This window comes from Thermobia domestica, chromosome 17 (genome assembly GCF_964235325.1).
Source record: "Thermobia domestica chromosome 17, izTheDome1.hap1.1, whole genome shotgun sequence".
Classification (NCBI taxonomy): domain Eukaryota; kingdom Metazoa; phylum Arthropoda; class Insecta; order Zygentoma; family Lepismatidae; genus Thermobia; species Thermobia domestica.
Window position 1 is genome coordinate 131,376,967 of NC_137470.1, and position 26,713 is coordinate 131,403,679.

Genomic DNA, 26,713 nt, shown 5'->3' on the forward strand with positions numbered 1-26,713 from the left:
AGGGAATGAAATGAGACTTAAATAGTTTATTTTGACTTTCACCAGATCTTCATTCTATTAGAAGCAGATCGTTGAACGTTTGTGTAAATATCATCCTTGTACTCTAAGCTGCATAAAAAGCAAGGTTTTGTGAATTGCTAGAATGATGGGAGACTTAGAAATTTTTTCTTGGCAGTTCGCCAGATCATCGAAGCTATCATATATAGAACCTTGAAATTTTGTATAAACATTCTCATTGCATTCTGGGCTGCAATAAGGGGAGGTTTTCCGAAATGAACACCCTAACGGGCGTCTAGGGTTTAATAGTTTTTTTTTATCGCCAGATATCTGAAACTGTTTTACGTAGCACCACGCAATTTTATATAAGTGCCTTCCTAAGAATCTAGCCTGCAATAAAGTAATTTTTCGGGAGTTCCTCGCGCCTGAGAGGGAATGGGGGCTCAAAGAGTTTTTCAGTGCGTGTGTATTATTTATTTGCATTCAATATCGAAGAGGAGTGGAACGCAGGAAGAGGAAGGGGTAAAAATTTATTATCCACGATAACACGCGGGGCAGATCTAGTACAATATAATGTAACAATTCATTTGGATAATTAGATTGATAAATAGGAGTTCCGTTTTCTTATTTCAACAACAAGGCTGTATAGGACAGAAACTCGTTCAAGAAAAATCCAAATCATCAATTATACTTTTATCCAAGAACTTGTGCTGAAATCTAGAAACGAATATAGATGCACACGGATACATAACGCAAACATACAGGGTTCATTATGAAAGTAATGCGCATGATTTTGTTGTGGCGCGACTATCCATGGCAGCACTGTAAATCCGGTCGGGAAATATGATTGGTAATCTGCCCTTCCAACGCAGCCGGTTGCCAGTTTGTTCCGAGCAGTGTGAGCGAAAAGACATGCCTCCACGTGAAGAGTGCTTTTACGTCCGCGAACTTGGCCCCCCACTTTGAGCACTAACGATAAAATTACTGTCAATCGTTAGTGCATCGTTAGTGCTTCTTAGTGCACCAACCCCTAACGTTAGTGCTTAATTAGTGTAAGAGCTACAAGCAAAAAACCTTTGGGGGGCCAAGTTCACGCTTCCCCCCACTTCAAGCACTAACGAAATAACTAGTGTCATTCGTTAGTGCATCGTTAGTGCTTCCTAGTGCATCAACCCGTGACGTTAGTGCTTCATTAGTGTAGGCTCTAGAGCCAAAACAATGGTACACGCTGCCCCCCCACTGCAAGCAATAAGGAAAGGAATAGTGCCGTTCGTTAGTGCATCGTTAGTGCTTCTAGAAAATACTAAAAGTTTCGTTAGTGCTTCACTATTATTGTAGATATAGCCAATTATAAGTCACGAAACTCCCATGAGAAATGCATGGGGAATTTATCATTGAGTCAAATTACCGCCAAATTCAAAAGCACTATTGCCCTCTTCTAGTGCAATCGTTAGTGCATCGTTAGCGCTTCTTACTGCAAAAACCGCTAACGTTAGTGCTTCATTAGTGTAGGAGTTATAAAGAAAAAGCATTTGGGGTCCAAGTTCACGCTGCCCCCCCCCACTTCAAGCGTTAACGATAAAATTAGTACAATTCGTTAGTGCATCGTTAGTGCTTCTAGAAAACACTTATAGTTTCGTTAGTGCTTAAATATTAGTGTGGTTATGACTTATTACATGTTACGAAACTCCCATAAGAAATGCATGGGGAATTTTTCATTGCGTCGAATTGCCGCCGAATACAAAAGCATTAATGAATTCTTGTAGTGCAATCCTTAGTGCATCGTTAGTGCTTCTCAGTGCAGCAACCCTAACATTAGTGCTTCATTAGTACAGGAACTACAAGTAAAAAACACTTCGGGTCTAGCGTGAACTTGCCCCCCCCCCACTTTGAGTACCAACGAAAATATTAATTCCATTCGTTAGTATATCGTTAGTGCTTCCAGAAAATATTAATAGTTTCGTTAGTGCTTCACTATTAGTGTAGATATAGCCAATTGTAAGTCACGAAACTCCCATAAGAAATGCATGGGGAATTTTCCATTGTGTTAAATTACCACTAAATTCAAAAGCACTAATGATCTCTTTTAGTGCAATCGTTAGTGCATCGTTATTACTTCTTAGTGCACCAACCCTAACGTTAGTGCTTCATTAGTGTAGGAACAGCAAGTGAAAAACCCTTTGGGCCTAGCGTGAACTTGCCCCCCCCCCACTTTGAGCACTAACACAAAGATTAGTGTCATTCGTTAGTATATCGTTAGTGCTTTCAGAAAATACTAATAGTTTCGTTAGTGCTTCACTATTAGGGTAGATATAGCCAATTGTAAATCACGAAGCTCCCATAAGAAATGCATGGGGAATTTTTCATTGCGTTAAATTACCGCCAAATTCAAAAGCACTAATGATCTCTTTTAGTGCAATCGTTAGTGCATTGTCAGTACTTCTTAGTGCACCAACCCTAACATTAGTGCCTCATTAGTGTAGGAACTTAAAGTAAAAATCCTTGTGAGCCTAGCGTGAACTTGGCCCCCCAGCTTGAGCACTAACGAAAATATTAGTGCCATTCGTTATTGCATTGTTAATGCTTATGGAAAATACTAATATTTTCGTTAGTGCTTCACTATTAGTGTGGATATAGGCAATTATAAGTCACGAAACTCCCATAAGAAAAACATGGGGATTTTTTCATTAGGTCAAATTCTCACGAAATTCAAATGCAGTAGTTGTCTCTTCTAGTGGCATCGTTAGTGTTTCGTTATTGCTTGCTAGTGCACCAAGACCGAACATTAATGATTCTCATCGTGAATGCTTTTATTGTCTAGCGTATAGTTAGCTCCCCTTAAGTTTTATTTTCTACCGTTCATACTGTTGATGCACTAATGTTTGGAGTTCTGCAATAAGAGGTACTAGCACTACACTATATTATAACCATTACACTATATGTGGTTATTAGTGCTTTTAAATATGTGGGAAATTTACAAAATGAAAAAATGCTGTGTCTAAATTTAGCCCCGCACGATTCTCAAGTGCTAGTAAAACTATTTACATGGTTAGTGCTAAGTAATTTCACATTAGTGTACTAAACAGTAACGATATCACTATCATACTTTAGTAGTTATTAATGAATAACTCGTTCGGAGCTAACTTTAGATTTTTGAACTTTTACACATTTTTTTAGTAATTGTGCCACAAAAGTGGGACTAACACCAGTGGATAGTGCATTAATAGAGCCCTATTAAACACTGATTGCTGTCATAGTTTATGAGTTATACGTGAATAACACATTCCGGGCTAAATTTAAACTTATTGAAGTTTACAATAATTGTCTCACAAAGGTGGAATAATCGTCAAAGGTTAGTACAGCGTTAATACTCCAAAAAGCTCTAACGTTAGTGAAATTGTAGTTTGGGAATTATTAATGAATAACTCGGACGAGACTGAATTTAAAAGTATCGAAAAACACTAATTTTCTCACAAAGGTAGGTCAAACTTTAAAGGATAGTGCATCCTTAACGAGTAGGTATAGTGCTATATCTAAACATTCCAAACAACGGGATACCTTTGTTAAAACAATGTGTAGAGAGTATAGTTGTATAGAAATACACTTTTGTTTAAATGACATATGATGACAGGTAATGGGTAGTGTACTATTGTATGTGTAGCAGTTGCACAAAAGAGAATAATAAAAGATGTCAAAGTTAAAAAGATAAATGATTTTTTTAAAAAAAGCGTTGGAAACTTGTTGAACAATGGCAGCTTGTTATAAAGAATAATAGAAGTATACAATTCATTGTAGTTGTATGAAAATAATAATAAAAGATAAACCTGGCAGCTGTATGTTTTAAAGAATAATAATTTAGGTGATGAACAATAGTGGATTGTTATAAAGAAAAATAAGAGTTTTAACCCGGCGGCGGAAACGCGGACGCGGCGCGGGAAGGCGCGGGGGCGCAAACGGAAAATACCCGTGTGCGCGGGCGCGAGCGCGTGACGTCATTTGAAATTTTTATTTAAATATCGGTTTAAAAAAATAGGCATGTATAGTTTTGTTAGCAATGGAGAACCGTCAGTTTGTAGAAGACGTTGATGTGAAGCATAAGTTAGACGCTGAGAATGAATATCCAGATTCGCCAGATTGTACAATTAATGAAAATGAATTACAAAGATATGAAAACGAAAATATAAAAGTTTATACAAGTGATAGTGAGGAGGAACTAGATAATGAAGTGTATGAATTTTCGCAAGATAACTCAGATTTTGAGGCGGAATGAAATGACGAAGTGGTATCAAATGTGGATACGCCGCCATGTTCACCTGCTTTATCAGAATTAAGTTGGAACTGTGAATGTGTTGTTAACTATGTGGATGTGAACTGTGTTAGAGAATGCATTGTGAAATGGAAACCAAATGATTATTTGATATGTTATGCATGTTATTGGCATGATACATGTGAATGGTCTCATGAATGTTTTTATTGTAATGAAGACGTTTTAGACATTCGTGCTTGGTCTGTGTTAGTGAATCCTCGTGTACAGGATGAACTGTTTGAGATTTATGCAGAAACACATACAGTTATTATATCATTAAGAAGAGATTATTTTAATATTACATTTGGTGAACTATCAGTGGATGTGAATGTACGAAAGGAACTTTTAAGTATTTTTCTTGAAAAAGACAGATCGAACGACTATAGTGAGGTGTGTTAAGAAAACGTACTGTACATAATGTATTTCGAAAATAATTTTTGTGTATCATGTAGTAAAGAACATATTACTGAAGTTTGTGTTTTTAAAACTATAAGTGCATACTTACGCTTTAATAATATTTTTTGTGAACAATGTTTGCTGCATCTTGAACATCAATGTTTATTTCTTCATGATATTGGAACTTTTGCTGTAGAACATTTATCCAACGATATAACTCTTATTGATTTATTTGAAGTGTTTGAAGAACATCATAGTGAAATTTCAAGTATAAACTTTATACACAAAACGCGTGATTGTTTAAAGAACACTGAATTTGTTGGACAAATGATACCATTTTTCTTAGAACGTAAACATAAAATTTCACCATGTGTTAATGAATACATTATTGACATACAAGGTTTTAAGATTTCAAATCATGAATTTATTATACGTGAATTTTGTTTAACTGCGTGTGATGATACAGTAAATTTGCATTGTTTAATAAAATCACCAGTAGAATACAATGCACTTCCGTTAGGTTGTCAAAAAACAAATTGAATGGTTTACATTAAACTTACACGGATTAACTTGGAATGATAAATGCGGTTATACTGTATCACACATACGTAACCTCATATATCAACTTTGTAAACAAGATGCAACCTTTTATTGTAAAGGTGCAGAAAAAACACTTTGGATTAAAATATTTTTGCACTAGCTAATGTTATTGATTTGGAAAGTAAACAGTGTCCACCATTAAACACATTGCATGCAAACGTATTTAATGATTATTGTACTTTTCATGAACAAAATATTAAACTTGACAAAAAATTAGAATGTGCATTTCGTAAAGCACAACAATTATGTTATTGGTGGAAGTTTCAACGTACTATAACATTAACTAATGCATTTGCAAAGTTGTAAAAAGGAAATGATATGTTCTTGTAAATAAAAATACAAGATTTTAAATTGTAAATAAAAAATTTTATTAAACTATTCTACTTGTTTTTCTTTTTCATTATATTGGTTACATGATTGAATACAATTTTATCATTTTGTTTAAGATTATTTTTTGAATAAATTTAAACATTCTTGAAAGCATTTCTTTCGTACAATATGATGCAAAAAGTACAACACAAATTATCCACACAAGATTGAATTATCATCTTGATATGCGGAACTATTTGTAAAATATATTTTACAATTTTTATTTTAAAAAGTTTTTATTTCTTTTGGAAATGGTAAAGCTAAGCTACCGAAATAGTACCCTCTTTGATTTTCATCAATGAATACACACACCCAATTTGTGCCACCTGAAGATGAATTGCTTAAATTTATAATAAGTCCAGCCGGTGGTTGCACAGTTTTTGGTATTCTATCATTAGGATAAATGCCATACACTTTTGCACCAGTAAGTTTATCACGAAGTAACACTTTTATTAAATCATCCGTGTACATAACTTTTGTTTTTTAAATTCACATCACTTCACTTCACTTTACATCACTTTATACGCGTATATGTTGGAAGACCTAGTGGAGTATATGGAATATTCTCATAAAACGAAATAACATGTTTAAAATATTAATGACAGATTTTTTATAACTTTTCCAACAACGATGAATAACTAACGCATAAAAAATACTTTTGACAAACTTCATAGTACGATACCTAGCAACTCTTTGAATAATCAAGCAAAAATATTACAATACACAATGTTTAACACACTTTGTACCAGTAGGGCACATGTAATTGATATGCTTAGAAGTGAGCAGTTATACTTCTTTTATTAAAATGATACTTTTAAAAAGTATTATCAGTATATATATTTCTATCTTTATCAATTTGAATTAAAGAATCAAACTGGGCGTATAGAATACATGTTAAAGGTTCAGTTAAATTTTCAGAAAAGGGCACTTTAACATTTACAGGTGCATCACGCACAAGGTCCCACGTACAATCATCTAATGTTGCTGTAGGTGATAGAATAAATGCATAAAGAGTATAGCCGTGTGGATATTCTTCAGGAGTAATAGTATGTGCATCATCTTTATAATATAAACCAGTACCGGAAAACAGAGAGTGGTAACTTAGAAGGTACAAATTGTTTTTAAAATCGGGGATGAGGGGACTGGGAGGAAAATATTTTGATCCAACTTGTAGCTGCAGTTTATTAACGTTAGTGTTGAAAATGAAATGGATTTAGTTCAGATTTTCCATTAAATGCCGAGTTGGAAACAAATCCGATAACAACACCTTTAGGTACGTTACCCAGGAAAATATTATCAAGATTGTATGAATTAACGTTTGCAGAAATAGTATACGATCTTGTTTGTACTCTTGTAAGGGGATATTTTGTTGTTTCATGATTCATATTAGTATTGATTTCCATTGCCAAGTGAGGTGCAACATCAATGCGACGTATATGCAGAGTAACATCTTCAAGTTTTACTTTATAAGAAGTATTTGCAGGAGATAATAAACAAAAAGCATCTTTACTACTATGTAATTTTATACGAAGACCTACTTTATTTACAAGTGCTCTTGGTAATCCAGCAATATCTGTATACAGACGACCATACATTTCAAACAATTTACTATTTTTAATATAATTAGCACGTTGTTGAAAACCTACATTAGCATTACCAATGGTATCAAATTGTTTACTGGTATCTTTATACCACATACCTAATTTCAAATGTGTATCAGAAGCATCACGGGAATAATTTAATAATGTTTCAAGGTACGCACGATAAGGATAAAATCCTGATGAAGAAGTAATTAATTTATCATTTAATGAAATGTCAATTTGACTAAATAATGAATGTAGGAAATTATTTGTTGGTGCTACAACATCAGTGTCAGCTAAAGGTGTGTCATCAGGTTTTGAAATTTTACAACGTACGTAAAGATAAAGATATGCAGTATGAATAAATTCTCCTGTTTCACCGGGAATAAAAAATTCAATAGGTCCATCAGAACTTAATGTTGAAATTGGACGGTATTCAGCATTAAAGCAAGATTCAATTGCAGTTTGTGTCATTGGAATACTAAATAAATCGAAATCGTTGGTACAGCATTCCACACTGCTTGAATTAAGTAGTGCCATTATGAAAATATATTTGTAACACGACTTATTTTTCTTTTTACTTTTCTTTTGCTTTTGCTTTTGTTTGTACGGTTACGTTTTTTTACATGAGTTTGAAAGGGATAAAGAATGAATGAAATCTTTACGTAAGGTGACTTTCCCTTTCTTTTGCTTTTGGCAGAAGACTTTAAAGAAGATTTCTTTAAGATATTTTTCGCATAAATGATTTTATCTTTTTAAAAACTAGATTAATGAATTAATTATTTATGAATATTAATGAGGTGGTAATGAAAGGGGTTAGAAAGAATGATTTTTCGTGTTTTTTGTAAATTTTAGAGGTATATTGAGATATATGTAATATAGAGTAGTACATATTGCATATAAATGTATCACATATTGGGGGAGGAAACGACCACAACTCTAAGAAACATATTTTATGTATTGATATGGTATTTTCAGTAGCTGATATGGGATTTTAGCATAGAATATTATCTTTTGGATACTGTATGGGTCTAATGGTGTACGAAGCTTAGATGAATGACAAATTAGATGTATATATGAATATATTAATATATGATTAGTTTGTGAATGGGTACATGTATGTATGTATATTGGTTTTGATATCGGGACAGGAATATAGGTATCATATTGTAGACATATTATCTTTTGTTTCCATGTAAGTGTTTTAAACATGTGTTGTTGGATTGCATAGCTTTAGGTGCTATGGTAGTATGGATAGCTTGTACCTCTTAGTTTGTATTGTAGGGTTATATATTGTGACTTTTTATACGTGTGGCCTTATTTTAACGTAATGTAGAGCTGTATATTTTGTTTGGTGATATGTTAGGTGAATGCAAACGCCTGAACTGATTGTATTATATTAATATTGGGTTATATTGTGGGCTTATATAGTTACAAGATCAACATATTTTGCTGAACCCATAGTTCGTCCCCTACCTTTACGTGAATCAACAATATGAATTTTGAAATTTACTTTATCACCTAATAAATAATTTTCATTACTATTTAAAACACTTTCAATATTACTAAATAAAATGTCGGAGGATAAATTTGACTTTTGACGCCACGAAATGTATATTGGTTTATTAATTGTGGAAGCAGAACTTTCTATTGTTATACCAACATACATATCATCATCGGCATCATTTAACAAATGATCCTTTACAAATTCAAATAATAACTGAATATATTTTTCAGGATCATCTATTCCGCCAGTTTCCATACGTTCAATTGTAACTTCCTTTCCCGTAAGTCCAAAATAAGTATAATGTTTGGTTGTACTATTAACAATACGAAATATTCATTTGTTTTACCACTCCCATATATGTTAGGTTGTGATATACAGAATTAGTATTAAGACTTGGAAAGTTTATAAAATTTTCCATTAACACGGTAAAGTCATCTGTAGTTAAACTATCAGCTTTTCCTTCAGACACAAGTTCCATAAACTTCTCACGAGCTAAATTCTTTATATTATCTTGACGAAAGAAGCCTACATGACATAAATCAATAATATCTTTTGCAGACTTACATTTTTTCAAAACAACATGAGGATCACAACCAAAATGCATAAACAACGCCTGCAATAGCTTGGAATAAGCTTCATTGCTTACCCTTGCACCCGTAGCATGACATTGTGTTAACACTTCCCATGTAAATAAAACTTCGTTTGGATTTTCATATCCACGTGCTTCTTGTGCTGACAACATGGTACAGATTACAGACTGTCCTTCCATTGTATTATTGACACACTAATTATGTAATTGCAATTTGAATTATTGTTTCTTATACAGTAAATATTTTACACAATGATGTTCTATAAATAAATTAATAGTGTTATTTACTGTACACAGAACTTTGATAATTGTTTTCGCAGTTTTCAAATGACAAGGTTTCGTAAGTAGACTTTTATGATATGATTCACAATGTGTTGACCAAAGATACACTTTTTAAGAATTTTTACACTTACCAGTAAATATAAATTACAATGTTCCGTATCTTTTTAAGTTTAGCGACAGTACACTTGAAAGCTTGTCGGCAATTGCACTAACATTTGCCGTTAACTATAATAATAAAACTTCCCGTAACTTTTTTCAGTTTAGTATCGATGCACTAACACTTGTCACAAACTAAATATATTTTTTAGTTCACCGAAGATATACTTTTAAGTTTATCGGTTAATCCTTCAGTACTTTCCGATAATTGTAATTTACAAATTGCCGTAATGAAATTGTTTTAGACTAATTGCACCATTCAATGTAAACTAGAAATGTGTTTACTTTTTCATTGATTGCTTATTATCAACACTGACAATTGGAAATTCCAAGAACTCCACACGAAGATTTCCGAAGATTGACGAAGTTTCCCGAAGTTTTCTGAACATTGCCGAACTTAACCGTAGATGAACATGAGAGTTTATCCACAATTCCTGTACATGTTGGTTAACGTACCACACGAATGGTTCCGAAATTGCCGAACTTAACCGAAGATGCACATAAGAATGTATCAACAATTCCTGTACACGTTTAGTAAATGTAACTTCCAAAAGACTTATAACTTTAAAGATCATCAAAGATATACTTCAAAGTTTATTATTAGATGTTACTTTGTAACAAAAATGGTATTTTAAAATAAATGATTTAACAACACAGAGTATAACGATAAACAGCTTTACGTTAACACTATTAATTCTATAGTGCGCCGCACGGCTTGCTGCGCTGGATTTATACTTTCAAAATTTGATCGCGTACCCAAAGGCATTTAGTTTTGTAATCTCGTACCCAAAGGCATTTAGTTTGTAGTCTCGTACGCAGGTGTTTGAAAATATTTTAAATTAGTAACAGTAATATTACAAAATGTATTATAATTTATTCAAACAATTTGTAATTGTAGTATTAAAGTTTGTAACACTTCAAACAATTATAGTTACTTGTTTTCGTATGCTCTTCCATTGTGTTACCGGTTTAAAAATTCCTTTGTTAGTAATGCTAGGAATTTCTTTTGTTTGCCTTGCTGTAGGTGTTTAAACCGGTTTAAACTAGTTTTATTGTTTTTCTTTGTGAAAGACCCATTTCCTGTGCAAACTCTTTTATTTATTGGTTCGTTTGTTACACAAACTCATAATTTTTAATGGATAGCTTCCATAGGAAGCTCAGATGAATTACGTTTCGAAAATATTAAAAGTTGTGTCAGCCTACCAATAATTCCGATAGAAACTCAAAGTAACATAGTTGCAATTATTTTATTCGTTCGCTTCATTAGAAGCTCAGCTTATTTTTGTTAACATTGTTCAATGTCAACATATTAAAATTGTTGTGAAGTTATAAATATTTTTTATGAAACTCTGTTTATTTAATGATTCGTTTGATGTGCAAAATCGTTTATTTATTGGTTCGTTTGTTACACAAACTCATAATTTTTTAATGGATCGCTACCAAAGAAATTTTACTTGGATCGTTTGCGGTGCAAACTCCTTGTTAAAATTAATTTTGAAAATATTAAAAAATTGTGTGAACTTACAATTAATTCCGATAGAAACACAAAGTAACATAGTTGCAAACTGTAAAATAATTTAAAATACTAATTGAAAACAAGCTTGATCATTAGAAAGTTATTTTTAACACGACACACGTCGGTTAAACTTAAAATTTATTACATGAAACTCTTTGATTGTTAAATGGAAAAGTAAAATTTAAGTCAGTGTTGCAATTCACTGAAAAATGTCACATTCGTTTTCTCATTTTATTCTGTTCGTCATGTGGGTTTCGCTTTCCATTGCAATAACTTTCACAAACTCACATCTCCATGCTAAATGTCACATTTATCTGTCTAACAAGTCAAAAGATCTTTTTTCAACTATTTCCATTCTTTGTTTTCTAAAAAGGGTCACAAATACAGGTGCTCGTAACTAATATAACATTCTCTCCACCCCCTACCAACAAATGTCACATACATTTTCTCATTTTATTCTGTTCGGTATGTGGGTTTCGCTTTCCATTGCAATAATTTTCACAAAGTGGCATGTAACATTTAACCAGGTGTTTCTAAAAATCTCTGTCCTTCACAATAATGAGTGCTATTTCTTTCTTAAACTTCACATCTTTTCATTCTCCATAAAGTACAACTCCCAATCCCAATTAAAAGAAGTTCTTTTACTCAAAAAGGACATTACACTTCGCCCCCCAAACATCTGGACCACCCAAAATACTAACAGCTGTATGTCTTTCCTTTTAACAATTGTTCTTTATCTACATTTGTGCTGTTTCTAAATATATGTAACTAAGTTATGTGACATGTTCAAAATACTCTTTTCTGCCCCCTACAACTACAACATTCACCAAAACCTATATGTCACTTTCAAGTGTCATTATCTTGTATTGTATTAAAGCCACAACACTGAAAATTATGTGACAGTTACATAAAGCTTCTCTGTTTCGAATTCTAACCTTTCCCATTGTTTTAACAAAGGTATCCCGTCGTTTGGAATGTTTAGATATAGCACCAAGTACTACTGTATTTTCCCTCCTCCTGTGCTCTTCCCCCTTTAGTTACCTCATCTTACGACTTTCCATTCTTTTATTATACGTGTCTTCTTCCTTAGAATTAGTTTCTTGAATACCAAGACCAACTGTGTTTAACAAAAAAGACCTCTGTGGTCATCTTCTGAAGTTTCTTCAGTTATTGTTCAGCACTTGATGGAGGAATAAGAAAGGACGAAACAAGTTTCTTAAAGGATTGAGAAAAACGGTAAGTAATCAGCATAAATTGTATAAATTAACATAAATTGTATTAAAATATATGATAAAACATATCATAGTAAATTTGCATCCATTTTGGTGAGAAATTTGCACTGTTGACCAATTCTTGTGAGAATGAAGGAAATTTGCATCCATTTTGGTGAGATTTTCGGACTGAGTTGGTGAGAATGACGGTCTATACTACTTTAACGCTTCAAAAAATAATAAGTTTCTAACGTTAGTGCTATCATATTTTAGGACTTATTAATGAAAACTCAACCTGGTCTAACTTTAGGTTTTTCAACTTAAACAGTTTTACACTAATTGTAACAAAAAAGTAGGACAAACACAAGCGCTTACTGCATTGCTAGAGCTATAAAACATTAAGCATTCTCGTTAGTGCTTTCATGAATAGTCCGGATAGGATTGAACTTAAATTTCCGAACTTCACACTAATTGTCCCACAAAGGTAAGATAACCGTCGAAAGTTAGTGACTGTTAGTGCTTTATGAAACACTAATCACTTAACGTCAGTGCCGTCACAGTTTAGGAGTTTTACCAAATAACTCAAGGGGGGCTAACTTCAGGTTTTTCAATTTTTACACAATTATTGGAAAATACGATAAATTTTAATTGTGTTCCGTCCGAGTGATTCACTGATAACTCCTAAACTGTGATAGCACTATCGTCAATGCTTAGTATTTTTGAAGCACTAAAAAAGCACGATCCTTTAGTGATTATCCTACCTTTGGATTGACAATTATTGTAAAATTCAACAAATTTGAATTAAGGCTCATGCGTGTTATTCGTTAATAACACTTAAATTATGATAGCATTAGCATTAGTGCTTATTCAGCGGAGGACTAAACGCTGGTGTGGTCCATTTCTGTCAGACAATTAGCGTAAAATTGTACAAAATTTAAAGATCTAAAGTAGCCCTCCCCCCCGAGTTATTCATTTTTAACCCTTAAACTAAGATAGCAGTAACATTAATGCTTAGTGTCTTTCAGAGCACTAACGATGTACTAACCTTTGACGTTTATTCAACCTTTGTGAGACAATTATTGCAAAATTTGCTAAAATTAAATTTAGCACAGAGTGAGTTATTCACTTATAACTCCTTAACTATAATCGCGCTAACACTAATGCTTCGTGTTTCGGGAAGCAATAAGGATGCACTAACTTTTAACGTCTATCTCACCTTTGTAGGACAATAATTGTAGAATTAGAAAAATTTAAATTTAGTCTTGCAAATAATGTTCACTAATATAGAGTTGAATCAAAGCACTAATGTTAGAGTTTAGTGTACTAATGGGTACTAACGATGCACTAAAAATGTCAAACGTTTTTTAGTATTTGAGATGCGTGCGAGGCTAAATTTAGACACGTAGCATTTTCCATTCTGTAAAATTCTTCCACCAAATTTAAAAGCACTAATAACAATATATTAGTGTAATGGTTACTATTACGTTCGGGAATTTAACACAATGAAAAATACCCAATGTATTTCTTATGGGAGTTTCGTGACATATAATTGGCTATATCTACACTAATAGTGAAGCACTAACGAAACTATTAGTATTTTCTGAAAGCACTAACGATATACTAACGAATGACACTAATCTTTGTGTTAGTGCTCAAAGTGGGGGGGCAAGTTCACGCTAGGCCCAAAGGGTTTTTCACTTGCTGTTCCTACACTAATGAAGCACTAACGTTAGGGTTGGTGCACTAAGAAGTAATAACGATGCACTAACGATTGCATTAAAAGAGATCATTAGTGCTTTTGAATTTAGTGGTATTTTAACACAATGGAAAATTCCCCATGCATTTCTTATGGGAGTTTCGTGACTTACAATTGGCTATATCTACACTAATAGTGAAGCACTAACGAAACAATTAATATTTTCTGGAAGCACTAACGATATACTAACGAATGGCACTAATCTTTTCGTTAGTCCTCAAAGTGGAGGGCCAAGTTCACGCTAGGCCCAAAGAGTTTTTCACTTGTAGTTCCTACACTAATGAAGCACTAACGTTAGGGTTGGTGCACTAAGAAGTACTGACGATGCACTAACGATTGCACTAAAAGACATCATTAGTGCTTTTGAATTTGGCGGTAATTTATCGCAATGAAAAATTCCCCATGCATTTCTTATGGGAGCTTCGTGACTTACAATTGGCTATATCTACACTAATAGTGAAGCACTAACGAAACTATTAATATTTTTTGGAAGCACTAACGATATACTAACGAGTGGCACTAATCTTTTCGTTAGTGCTCAAAGTGGAGGGCCAAGTTCACGCTAGGCCCAAAGGGTTTTTCACTTGTAGTTCCTACACTAATGAAGCACTAACGTTAGGGTTGGTGCACTAAGAAGTACTAACGATGCACTAACGATTGCACTAAAGACATCATTAGTGCTTTTGAATTTGGCGGTAATTTATCGCAATGAAAAATTCCCCATGCATTTCTTATTGGAGTTTCGTGACTTACAATTGGCTATATCTACACTAATAGTGAAGCACTAACGAAACTATTATTATTTTCTTGAAGCAGTAACGATATACTAACGAATAGCACTAATCTTTTCGTTTGTGCTCAAAGTGGGGGGGCCAAGTTCAGGCTAGGCTCAAAGGGGTTTTCACTTGTAGTTCCACACTAATGAAGCACTAACGTTAGGGTTGGTGAACTAAGTACTAACGATGCACTAACGATTGCACTAAAATACATCATTAGTGCTTTTGAATTTGGCGGTAATTTATCGCAATGAAAAATTCCCCATGCATTTCTTAAGGGAGTTTCGTGACTTACAATTGGCTATATCTACACTAATAGTGAAGCACTAACGAAACTATTAGTATTTTTCGGAAGCACTAACGATATACTAATGAATGGCAATAATCTTTGTGTTAGTGCACAAAGTGGGGGGGGGGGCAAGTTCACGCTAGGCCCAAAGGGTTTTTTACTTGTAGTTCCTACACTAATGAAGCACTAACGTTAGGGTTGGTGCACTAAGAAGTACTAACGATGCACTAACGATTGCACTAAATGGGATCATTAGTGCTTTTGAATTTGGCGGGAATTTATCGCAATGAAAAATTCCCCATGCATTCCTTATGGGAGCTTCGTGACTTAAAATTGGCTATATCTACACTAATAGTGAAGCACTAACGAAACTATTAATATTTTCTGGAATCACTAACGATATACTAACGAATGTCACTAATCTTTGTGTTAGTGCTCAAAGTGGGGGGGCAAGTTCACGCTGAGCCCAAAGGGTTTTTCACTTGTAGTTCCTACACTAATGAAGCACTAACGTTAGGGTTGGTGCACTAAGAAGTACTGACGATGCACTAACGATTGCACTAAAAGACATCATTAGTGCTTTTGAATTTGGCGGTAATTTATCGCAATGAAAAATTCCCCATGCATTTCTTATGGGAGCTTCGTGACTTACAATTGGCTATATCTACACTAATAGTGAAGCACTAACGAAACTACTAGTATTTTCTGGAAGCAGTAACGATATACTAACGAATGGCACTAATCTTTGTGTTAGTGCTCAAAGTTGGGGGGAAAGTTCACGCTAGGCCCAAAGGCTTTTTCACTTGTAGTTCCTACAGTAATGAAGCACTGACGTTAGGGTTGGTGCACTAAGAAGTACTAACGATGCACTAACGATTGCACTAAAAGAGATCATTAGTGCTTTTGAATTTGGCGGTAATTTATCGCAATGAAAAATTCCCCATGCATTTCTTATGGGAGCTTCGTGACTTACAATTGGCTACATCTACACTAATAATGAAGCACTAACGAAACTATTAATATTTTCTGGAAGCACTAACGATATACTAACGAATGGCACTAATCTTTTCGTTAGTGCTCAAAGTGGAGGGCCAAGTTCACGCTAGGCCCAAAGGGTTTTTCACTTGTAGTTCCTACACTAATGAAGCACTAACGTTAGGGTTGGTGCACTAAGAAGTACTAACGATGCACTAACGATTGCACTAAAGACATCATTAGTGCTTTTGAATTTGGCGGTAATTTATCGCAATGAAAAATTCCCCATGCATTTCTTATTGGAGTTTCGTGACTTACAATTGGCTATATCTACACTAATAGTGAAGCACTAACGAAACTATTATTATTTTCTTGAAGCAGTAACGATATACTAACGAATAGCACTAATCTTTTCGTTTGTGCTCAAAGTGGGGGGGCCAAGTTCAGGCTAGGCTCAAAGGGGTTTTCACTTGTAGTTCCACACTAATGAAGCACTAACGTTAGGGTTGGTGAACTAAGTACTAACGATGCACTAACGATTGCACTAAAATACATCATTAGTGCTTTTGAATTTGGCGGTAATTTATCGCAATGAAAAATTCCCCATGCATTTCTTAAGGGAGTTTCGTGACTTACAATTGGCTATATCTACACTAATAGTGAAGCACTAACGAAACTATTAGTATTTTTCGGAAGCACTAACGATATACTAATGAATGGCAATAATCTTTGTGTTAGTGCACAAAGTGGGGGGGGGGCAAGTTCACGCTAGGCCCAAAGGGTTTTTTACTTGTAGTTCCTACACTAATGAAGCACTAACGTTAGGGTTGGTGCACTAAGAAGTACTAACGATGCACTAACGATTGCACTAAATGGGATCATTAGTGCTTTTGAATTTGGCGGGAATTTATCGCAATGAAAAATTCCCCATGCATTCCTTATGGGAGCTTCGTGACTTAAAATTGGCTATATCTACACTAATAGTGAAGCACTAACGAAACTATTAATATTTTCTGGAATCACTAACGATATACTAACGAATGTCACTAATCTTTGTGTTAGTGCTCAAAGTGGGGGGGCAAGTTCACGCTGGGCCCAAAGGGTTTTTCACTTGTAGTTCCTACACTAATGAAGCACTAACGTTAGGGTTGGTGCACTAAGAAGTACTGACGATGCACTAACGATTGCACTAAAAGACATCATTAGTGCTTTTGAATTTGGCGGTAATTTATCGCAATGAAAAATTCCCCATGCATTTCTTATGGGAGCTTCGTGACTTACAATTGGCTATATCTACACTAATAGTGAAGCACTAACGAAACTACTAGTATTTTCTGGAAGCAGTAACGATATACTAACGAATGGCACTAATCTTTGTGTTAGTGCTCAAAGTTGGGGGGAAAGTTCACGCTAGGCCCAAAGGCTTTTTCACTTGTAGTTCCTACAGTAATGAAGCACTGACGTTAGGGTTGTTGCACTAAGAAATACTAACGATGCACTAACGATTGCACTAAAAGAGATCATTAGTGCTTTTGAATTTGGCGGTAATTTATCGCAATGAAAAATTCCCCATGCATTTCTTATGGGAGCTTCGTGACTTACAATTGGCTACATCTACACTAATAATGAAGCACTAACGAAACTATTAATATTTTCTGGAAGCACTAACGATATACTAACGAATGGCACTAATCTTTTCGTTAGTGATCAAAGTGGAGGGCCAAGTTCACGCTAGGTCCAAAGGGTTTTTCACTTGTAGTTCCTACACTAATGAAGCACTAACGTTAGGGTTGGTGCACTAAGAAGTACTAACGATGCACTAACGATTGCACTAAAATAGATCATTAGTGCTTTTGAATTTGGCGGTAATTTAACGCAATGAAAAATTCCCCATGCATTTCTTATGGGAGTTTCGTAACATGTAATAAGTCATAACCACACTAATATTTAAGCACTAACGAAACTATAAGTGTTTTCTAGAAACACTAACGATTCACTAACGAATGGTACTGATTTTGTCGTTAATGCTTGAAGTGGGGGGCACCGTGAACTTGCCCCCCCAATGTTTTTTCTTTACAACTCCTACACTAATGAAGCACTAACGTTACCGGTTTTTGCAGTAAGAAGCGCTAACGATGCACTAACGATTGCACTAGAAGAGGTCAATAATGCTTTTGAATTTGGCGGTAATTTGACGCAATGAAAAATTCCCCATGCATTTCTTATGGGAGTTTCGTGACTTATAATTGGCTATATCTACACTAATAGTGAAGCACTAACGAAACTTTTAGTATTTTCTAGAAGCACTAACGATGCACTAACGAACGGCACTATTCCTTTCCTTATTGCTTGAAGTGGGGGGGCAGCGTGTACCATTGTTTTGGCTCTAGAGCCTACACTAATGAAGCACTAACGTCACGGGTTTGTGCACTAGGAAGCACTAACGATGCACTAACGAATGGCACTAGTTATTTTGTTAGTGCTTGAAGTGGGGGGAAGCGTGAACTTGGCCCCCAAAGGTTTTTTGCTTGTAGCTCCTACACTAATTAAGCACTAACGTTAGGGGTTGGTGCACTAAGAAGCACTAACGATGCACTAACGATTGACACTAATTTTATCGTTAGTGCTCAAAGTGGGGGGCCAAGTTCACGGACCTGTTTTTTTTAATTTGTAACACGATGCGATGGAGTGTTCGCTTCAACAGCGATACACCGTCAAGTTTTGCGTGAAACTGGAAACAATGCAACCGAAATATTCCAGATACTTCAAGAGGCCTTCAATGACGACTGCATTTCAAGGTTACAGTACGGGAGGTGGTACAAGGCGTTCAAGGAGGGCCAGAAGGAGGTTGCCGAAGAACCACATTCTGGAAGCCCAACAACGTCCAGAACCGAAGAAAACGTGGATTGTGTGCTAGAAGTTTTGCGTTCCGACCGTCGGTTGAGCATGCAGCAAATTGCTGACACTCTGCACATGTCCACATTTTCGGTACATGGGATAGTGACCAAGGATGTGCAACCATGAAAATACCCCCAGCCATCATTACCAACTTCCTGGCCCGGAGTCCCCCATCCCCCTTACAGTCCCAACTTGACTCCGTGTGACTTTTTTTTTTATTCCCCCGACAGAAGAGAGAGCTGAAAGTGAGGCATTGGGAGACTGTGGAAAACATCCAAAAGCATGTTACAACGTTCCTGACAGACATTCACGTCGAGAACTTTCAGGGTAGCAGACACGTCTCTGCAAGTGTATTGATGCAGGGGGAGGGGTATTTTGAAGAATTTTAAGCATTTGTACAGGTCTGATCAATAAATCTATTTTTCCCAGAAAATGCACATTATTTTTATAACAGACCCTGTATTTAGCCAGTAGTCGGCGCTTATTTGAAAGGAAGATAGTTCTTGATATACATTTTTCCAGCTAATTTTATTTTACTTTTTTTTCTGCAGATCAAAGCCATGAAGAAAAAGGAACATGGAAAGAAATCCCAGCATGCAAGATGGATACGATCACGTGACATTGACGATCTCTATGCTGCAAAAGTGCTTCGCCTCGGCATTATTTTCATTCTAGTGGCATTGCATATGGGATTCATCTACTTCTTTGAGCCTCCGAAGGTTAAAAAACAAAAGAATCAGTAACTAGGAGGTAAAATTCTTGCCAGTTACGTTCAGATATGTTCCTTTGTATTTAGGTTACCCATGTTAACTCTGAAAATCGAATATTTGGAATATAAATGCTTCTGTAGAAGAAGACTGAGCTTTAAAGAAAATGTGCATCAATAAATTGGGGATTTGAGATTTGCTGTGTTTAAATTTCAATATTTTCCTACAACTAATACGGCTGAAGAACTTTCCTTACTAGTATGTTGGAGTCAAATCTGACCCCTTTAAAAGCCAATCAACAACTATAAGCACACAACCCACAAACAGGATAGTGTTCACCACAAAACTCATATTGTCGTGGGAGGGTAACCAGACTTTCTTGCATCTGACAAGTAAAGGTTCTCTCCCAAGAATCGAGGATCGGGAATCTGCGTATAGATTTAGACAGAGGAGGGCCACGAAGGGATACTGGTGAAATATGCCGGGCCGACAGCAAAGTATAAATCCAATATGGCCGCCCGAAGGTCATGCCAATCTGCAAGCAATCTCTCATCCACTTCCCATGGACAGATTGACTTAATGTTTTGCAGATTGATATATGTATGAACACTACACATCTATTGGTTTGAAATTTCGCGGACGTTGACGTATTGAACCCAATATGGCCGATCAAAATGTCAATGTGTCAACAACTTGTGTCTGGAAAACGAACTGTACTATGGAAGTACAGTATCACTAGACGCGTACAAAAAGCATTAAACTGTACAATCGTAAAGTCAATATGGTCGCCCAAAATCTTGAACCAAACAGCTCGTACTGCAAAGACGAAATTTGGTGTAAAGGTGCATTGTCGCGTGCAAGTTATAAACACATGACAAAATATTCACAATGTCCCCACCTTGAAGCCAATTGTCGCCAAATATGCAATGTAAATAAGAGAAAAACAATTTAAAACAATTGGTAGGTCAAATAATTTAGACTTAGGCAAAAATTACTTACGGATGGTCGTCTGTCCAATGTGAACTACGGAAGTATGAGGTATAAGGTTTATTTGCACCCACTCACCCAAAAATCAGGCATACATACGAACATATGATCGTAACAACCCTCAAAGATAGGGAGAAAATGCATGGATCCGGAAGATGATTGCAGTGACCGATAGAATGGCAAAAAGAATGGAAATTGTTTTAAATTGTTTTTTCTTATATTTTCAATGCATATTTGGCGACAATTGGCTTCAAGGTGGGGACATTGTGAATATTTTGTCATGTGTTCATAACTTGCACGCGACAGTGCACCTTTATACCAAATTTCGTCTTTGCAGTACGAGCTGTTTGGTTCAGGATTTTGGGCGGCCATATTGACTTTACGATTGCAATATTTTGTACAGTTTAATGCTTTTCGTATACGTCTAGTGATACTGTACTTCCATAGTACAATTCTTTTTCCGGACACGAGTCGTTGACACATTGACATTTTGATCGGCCATATTAGGTTCAATACGTCAACGTCCGCGAAATTTCAAACCAATAGATATGTAGTGTTCCTACATATATCAGTCTGCAAAACATTAAGTCAACCTGCCCATGGGAAGTGGATGAGACAGTAGCGTAGAGTGCTATGAGACATTGAGACACTGTCTACCCTTTCAAATTAAAAGAACATAGCTTTAGAATTTCCTTATTAATAAGTACTAATATTAATTTCATGTTGAAGAAAAATATAGAAATACTAGGGCCAGCGATAGCTTGATTAATAACAATAGTAGTAGAGTCAAATTTCTAAATAATTTTACTTTTAAAAACTCGGGAAAAAAGTTCTATCTCCGTCAAACAACCAGGAGACAACAAGAAATATGTCTCAACGCGGCTGAAACAAATACACTTGAGAAAGCGGCGCGCGCATGTGGTTGTAGGCTTCTTACTCGCTGTAACAAGCTAGCAAAGTGACATTCGGCAAAACGTATCAATAGCAGTGATGCCATACTTAGCGAAATGATACCATTTTAAATACAGTATACTTTTCATTCTTCATTTTAGATATTCAATCATATTTCAAGGAAAATTATTAAGAAATAGATGGAAATAAAAACCTAAATTAATAACTCCCTTAAGAAGGTTTTATCGATACAGTAATTCATATAAATATTTCACAATCTAGGTTCAGCTTCTGTTTAATCGCAATACCAGAATGTAACAACACTGGGAAAGACAAAAGCATGAGCAGGAGGTTTTGTAGTCTGCTATTTTGTTGGTTTTAAAATCGTTAGGTAAATTTGTATTTGGGTCTGTCTGAGTTAATTTGTTATGTGCAAATCAAATGATTGGAAATAGATTTACTGCACTAGTTGTTATCGAAATTAGTTTTCTGTACATTATATATAGTAGTGCAACCTTGCTAAAATAATTTTCTAACGAAAGTTTGTTAGGAGTTTGTAAAAATTGTTACATTAAAAATGTTCCTTTCGGAAATTATTATTAAAAGAGAGTTCCTATAATTTTACTCATTCAGAGGTTTTCATCAGGAAGTAAAAACCTTAAACTAATAATTTTATTAGGTTCTGGATATCGATGCGATACTTTGCACCATGTGTCTACTCTTTCTAATAATATATTAAAAATGAAATGGAATCTTTGAGTTTTACGTCCCACGTTATGTCGGCTGGGCTAAAGTAGACGTTGATGATGAGAAATGAATGAAATGGTGGAATTAAGAAAATGGGAGGAAACGGCAGAACCCCAAGAAAACTCCACACACGGTGTTTGTCCACCACAAAATTCACTTGGAGCAAACTGGGATCGAACCAAAGAACCCATGCACCACTGAGCCACCGCGGCCCCAAATAATAGATTATATAATTGATATTTATCATATATTTGGATATATGTGGAGTATAAACATGTGGATTTTAGGTTACAGGAGACGTCAAATTATCTCAATATCAATATAAGGTTTTAAACTGCAAATAATTCCAAAATAAATAAAGAAAATGGTTAAATCGAAAAGTCTAAAGCTATTGTTATTATGAAATAATGTAAATGGAAAAATTTTGTAACAAGTGTTTAAAGAGAAGGCTCGGTAGCTCGTTGGCAGAGCAGTCCCTCTGATGCGTAGGGTCTCTGGTTAGATTTCAAATCCCAACAAGTTGGTTTCATACGGGACTTACACTGTGTGTGTAGATTTTCTAGAGATTCTCTTCCACTTTCGTCACACCACCACTATCATCCAACTCATCACCATTTCCCTTAGTCTCAGAGCATAATCGTGGAGCACTGAACTCTCTCCCTTGCCCTCTCTACCCATTACGAAACTTAACGCTACGCTACTGGGATGAGAGGTTGCTTGCAAAAGTCGATTGGCATGAACTTCGGGCGGCCATATTGGATTTATCCTTTGCTGTCGGTCCGGCATATTTCACCAGTATTCCTTTGTGGCATTCCTCTATCTAAATATATGCGCAGTTTCCGGATCTCCGATTCTTGGGAGACAACCTTTACTTGTGAGATGATTATCATATAAATAAATCATCATGCATAAAGAACAAGAAAAAGAATGCTCATTGTGAAGTCTCTAAATCAAAATTAGAGAAAGGGACACAATCCTAAAACCTGATTAAAAACAAATACGAGTGAATGCTGATAAATTTTGCATCCAAGGTCGTAAAATACTACAAATCACAGAGCCAAGTATGTACTATCAAATGAAAACATACACAATTCTCTACAAGATTGCGTACTTATTATTCCATATAGTCACCATTTACTGGAATATATTTGCGCCAACGATAAACAAGTCGTTTCATTCCGTTGGGGTAGAACTCAGGATCATATGAGCGTAACCAAGAGCGAACAGCTGTCTCAACTTCTGAATCATAGGTGTAGTGTGTGCCCTTCAAATGTTACTTTCAATTAAAAAGAAAAAAAACACTAGGGGCAAAATCAGGGTTGTAAGGTTGATAGGGTAGTACAGTCAACTTAATGGTTTCAAGATCAGCTGTAGTTATGTGGCTTGTGTATGGCCTTGCATTGTCATGATGTAGGAGAATATAAATTCCCTGTCAAACTCTGTTGACACGTGCCCTTAATCTCAGTGATGCCACATACGACTCACAACGGGGCACCTTATATTGATAGTAGCATTGCCCAATGAACAATGCACAATCGATAGAGGAGTGAAGAAAAGCGAAAAATCCAAATTTTTACGGGCCGACACCCAGAAACAGGAGATACAGAGGAAAGAAGGATCTAGAATCATGTGAAGATGGCAATGCAAAATATACACTGACACAGACAGAACTTCAAGATGATTAAAGTAATCAAAACGACATTTACGCAACAGTATAGTAAGCAAATATTGTACCCACAGACATGCTTAATAACATCATGTGTAATGCAGTGTTGCCAACTGAGCACAAAATGAAGTTTTGTTAAATGGCATGGAACTCTCATTATAATATCTAGAAAATTTAATTATGACTAGAACCATACCTGTGAAGTCGTGTGTACAGTGTTGCCAACGTTTGAAGATAGCCTAAAGGAATTTCTATATGAATCTCAGATGTAGAAGAATACATACAATACACGATTCGAACCAGTTGAAACCAAAATATGGGACCGCAAACAGGAATATAATCACTGACGTACAAACATAACGGACGAAGCACACTGTCGAAGCATTTTTACTAAAGGAAAATGTCAGAATAGTACCAAAACATAGCACATAAGCTAAAATGATCCATGCTCTTGGATGACCAAGTGGTCCGCAAACATTGGCAACATTGTATCAAGATTTCACAGGTATGTTTCTACTCATAACTTAGTGTTCCAACTTCATTTTGTACTCAGTTGCCAACACTGCGTTACATATCATGTTATTGAGCATGTCTGCGGGTACAATGTTTGCTTACTATACTGTTGTGTAAATGTCATTTTGATTACTTTAATCATTTGGAAGTTCTTTCTGTGTCAGTGTATCTTTTGCATTGCTATTAGGGATGCACACGAGACAAGATTTGTGGCTGACTCGTCTCGAAAATGTGCTGTAAAAGTGATATCTCGACTCGAGAAATGTATATTTCTCTATTGGAAGAGCCCTGTGTCGACTCGAATTTTCTCAGGAAAATCCTGTCTCGACTCGTCTCGTGCGCATCCCTAATTGCTTCTTCACATTATTCTAGATTATTCTTTCCTTGTATCTGCTGTTTTTCTGGGTGTCGGCCCGTAAAAAGTTGGATTTATCCATTTTATTCTTTCCTCTATCGATTGCGCATTGTGTGATTGGGCAATGCTACTATCAATATAAGATGTTCCCTTGTCGGAGTTTACAGTTTTCCTGATGTGCAAGAATTCACAATGAACAACACATCGACTATCCCAGAACTCTGACAAAAGCACTTTTCCTGTTGATGGTACTGTTTGGCTATTTTGGGGGGTTTGGAGAACCACTGTGGCAAAATTTCATGGATCGTCTTTCGTTTTTAGGGTCATAATGATGGGTGTATGACTCATCACCTGTGAGAATTCTATGCAGAAATGCATCATCTTCAACCTCGTACCGCTGCAGAAGCTGTTGACAAATGTGTAACCTCTTCTGTTTCATTTCTCTTATCAAAATACGAGGCACCCAACGGGCACACACCTTACGGTACCCTAAACATTGAGCAGTGTGTGCCACCCTTTCATGTGAGACGGGAATGCAATTGGACAGTTCCTGCTATGTGATTCTTTGATTCTGAAAAATTGATTCATCAGCACGTTTTTGCGATGATCATTTGTCCCACTCGCTGGTCTTCTGAATGGGATTCATCGTTCAGTGATGATGCACCGGGATCTGCGTCCTTGGCCTTTGAGGCCCAACGCCTCACTGTACTCACACCAACACATGCTGCACAATACACTTGCAGCATTCCACGATGAATGTCAGTAAGTGGAACACCCTCTCCTGTGAGTAACTCTACCACTGCCCGCTGTTTTAACAGTATATCCAAATATGTTGTTATGTTTACACCTGTAGCTTCAAGAATACCATCAGACTGACCTCAAACTTGATACACCTCAAGGTCATATTCACACCGCTGCCCTCATTTGACGATTTCTGAATATGCCTGAAAAAATGAAAAACGAGGCAAAATTATCAGCATGCCTTTACATTATTCCGATTAGGGCCAGATTTGACCGTACTATACTAGTTCTGGTTAATATTTGATAACTTGAAATGAGTTACAGCTAATCTCGTTTGTTGCAAAAGAAGATTCCAAAAGTTGCATTATGGTGCATATAGCTTTCTTACAATATAATGCAGGGGAACCAACCCTGCAGAAACTTCATTATGACATCTCGATATAGTTCTTATTCTTAAGCTGGGTTCATATGGGCCAGTGGAATGCTAGCCAACACGAGTCAGTGTAAAGACCTAGTGCGCACGTTATTTAAATTTTGATATGCAAATATCATATCAAAATCTTTGCATATCAAAATGGAAATTATATGTAAATATGTAACCACATATACTTTATATCAATTCATTTAAATATTTAATCATGCCTAATTAGATGTTAAAAGCCAACAAGATGTAAATGCTTCGTAAAGAATTCATATCATTTTCATAGGAAGAGATGGAAGAACTTCGAGTACAAAGTTTTTTTTTTTTTTCTGGAAGAGCATTTCAAAATTTTCAAACTGAAGTTCAGCAAACTCATAGCCTCCAGCGGAACACACACGAACAGCAACTAAGATGGTACAACTGTTTCCAGCTTACTATGAGTTTCCTGACTAGATTTTGGACTATTCAGAAATAATTGTATA

At 35.6% G+C, this 26,713-nt stretch overlaps 1 long non-coding RNA gene across 1 annotated transcript in view; it reads left to right on the forward strand.

The window, feature by feature from the left end:
• Positions 1 to 20,105, forward strand: part of LOC145674343 (uncharacterized) — an 81,851-nt gene extending 61,746 nt beyond the window's left edge. Inside the window, exon 2 of the long non-coding RNA XR_014128899.1 lies at positions 19,755 to 20,105. This is a non-coding gene — a long non-coding RNA (uncharacterized LOC145674343). The remainder of the gene's footprint in view (positions 1 to 19,754) is intronic.
• The last annotated feature ends 6,608 nt before the right edge of the window (positions 20,106 to 26,713 follow it).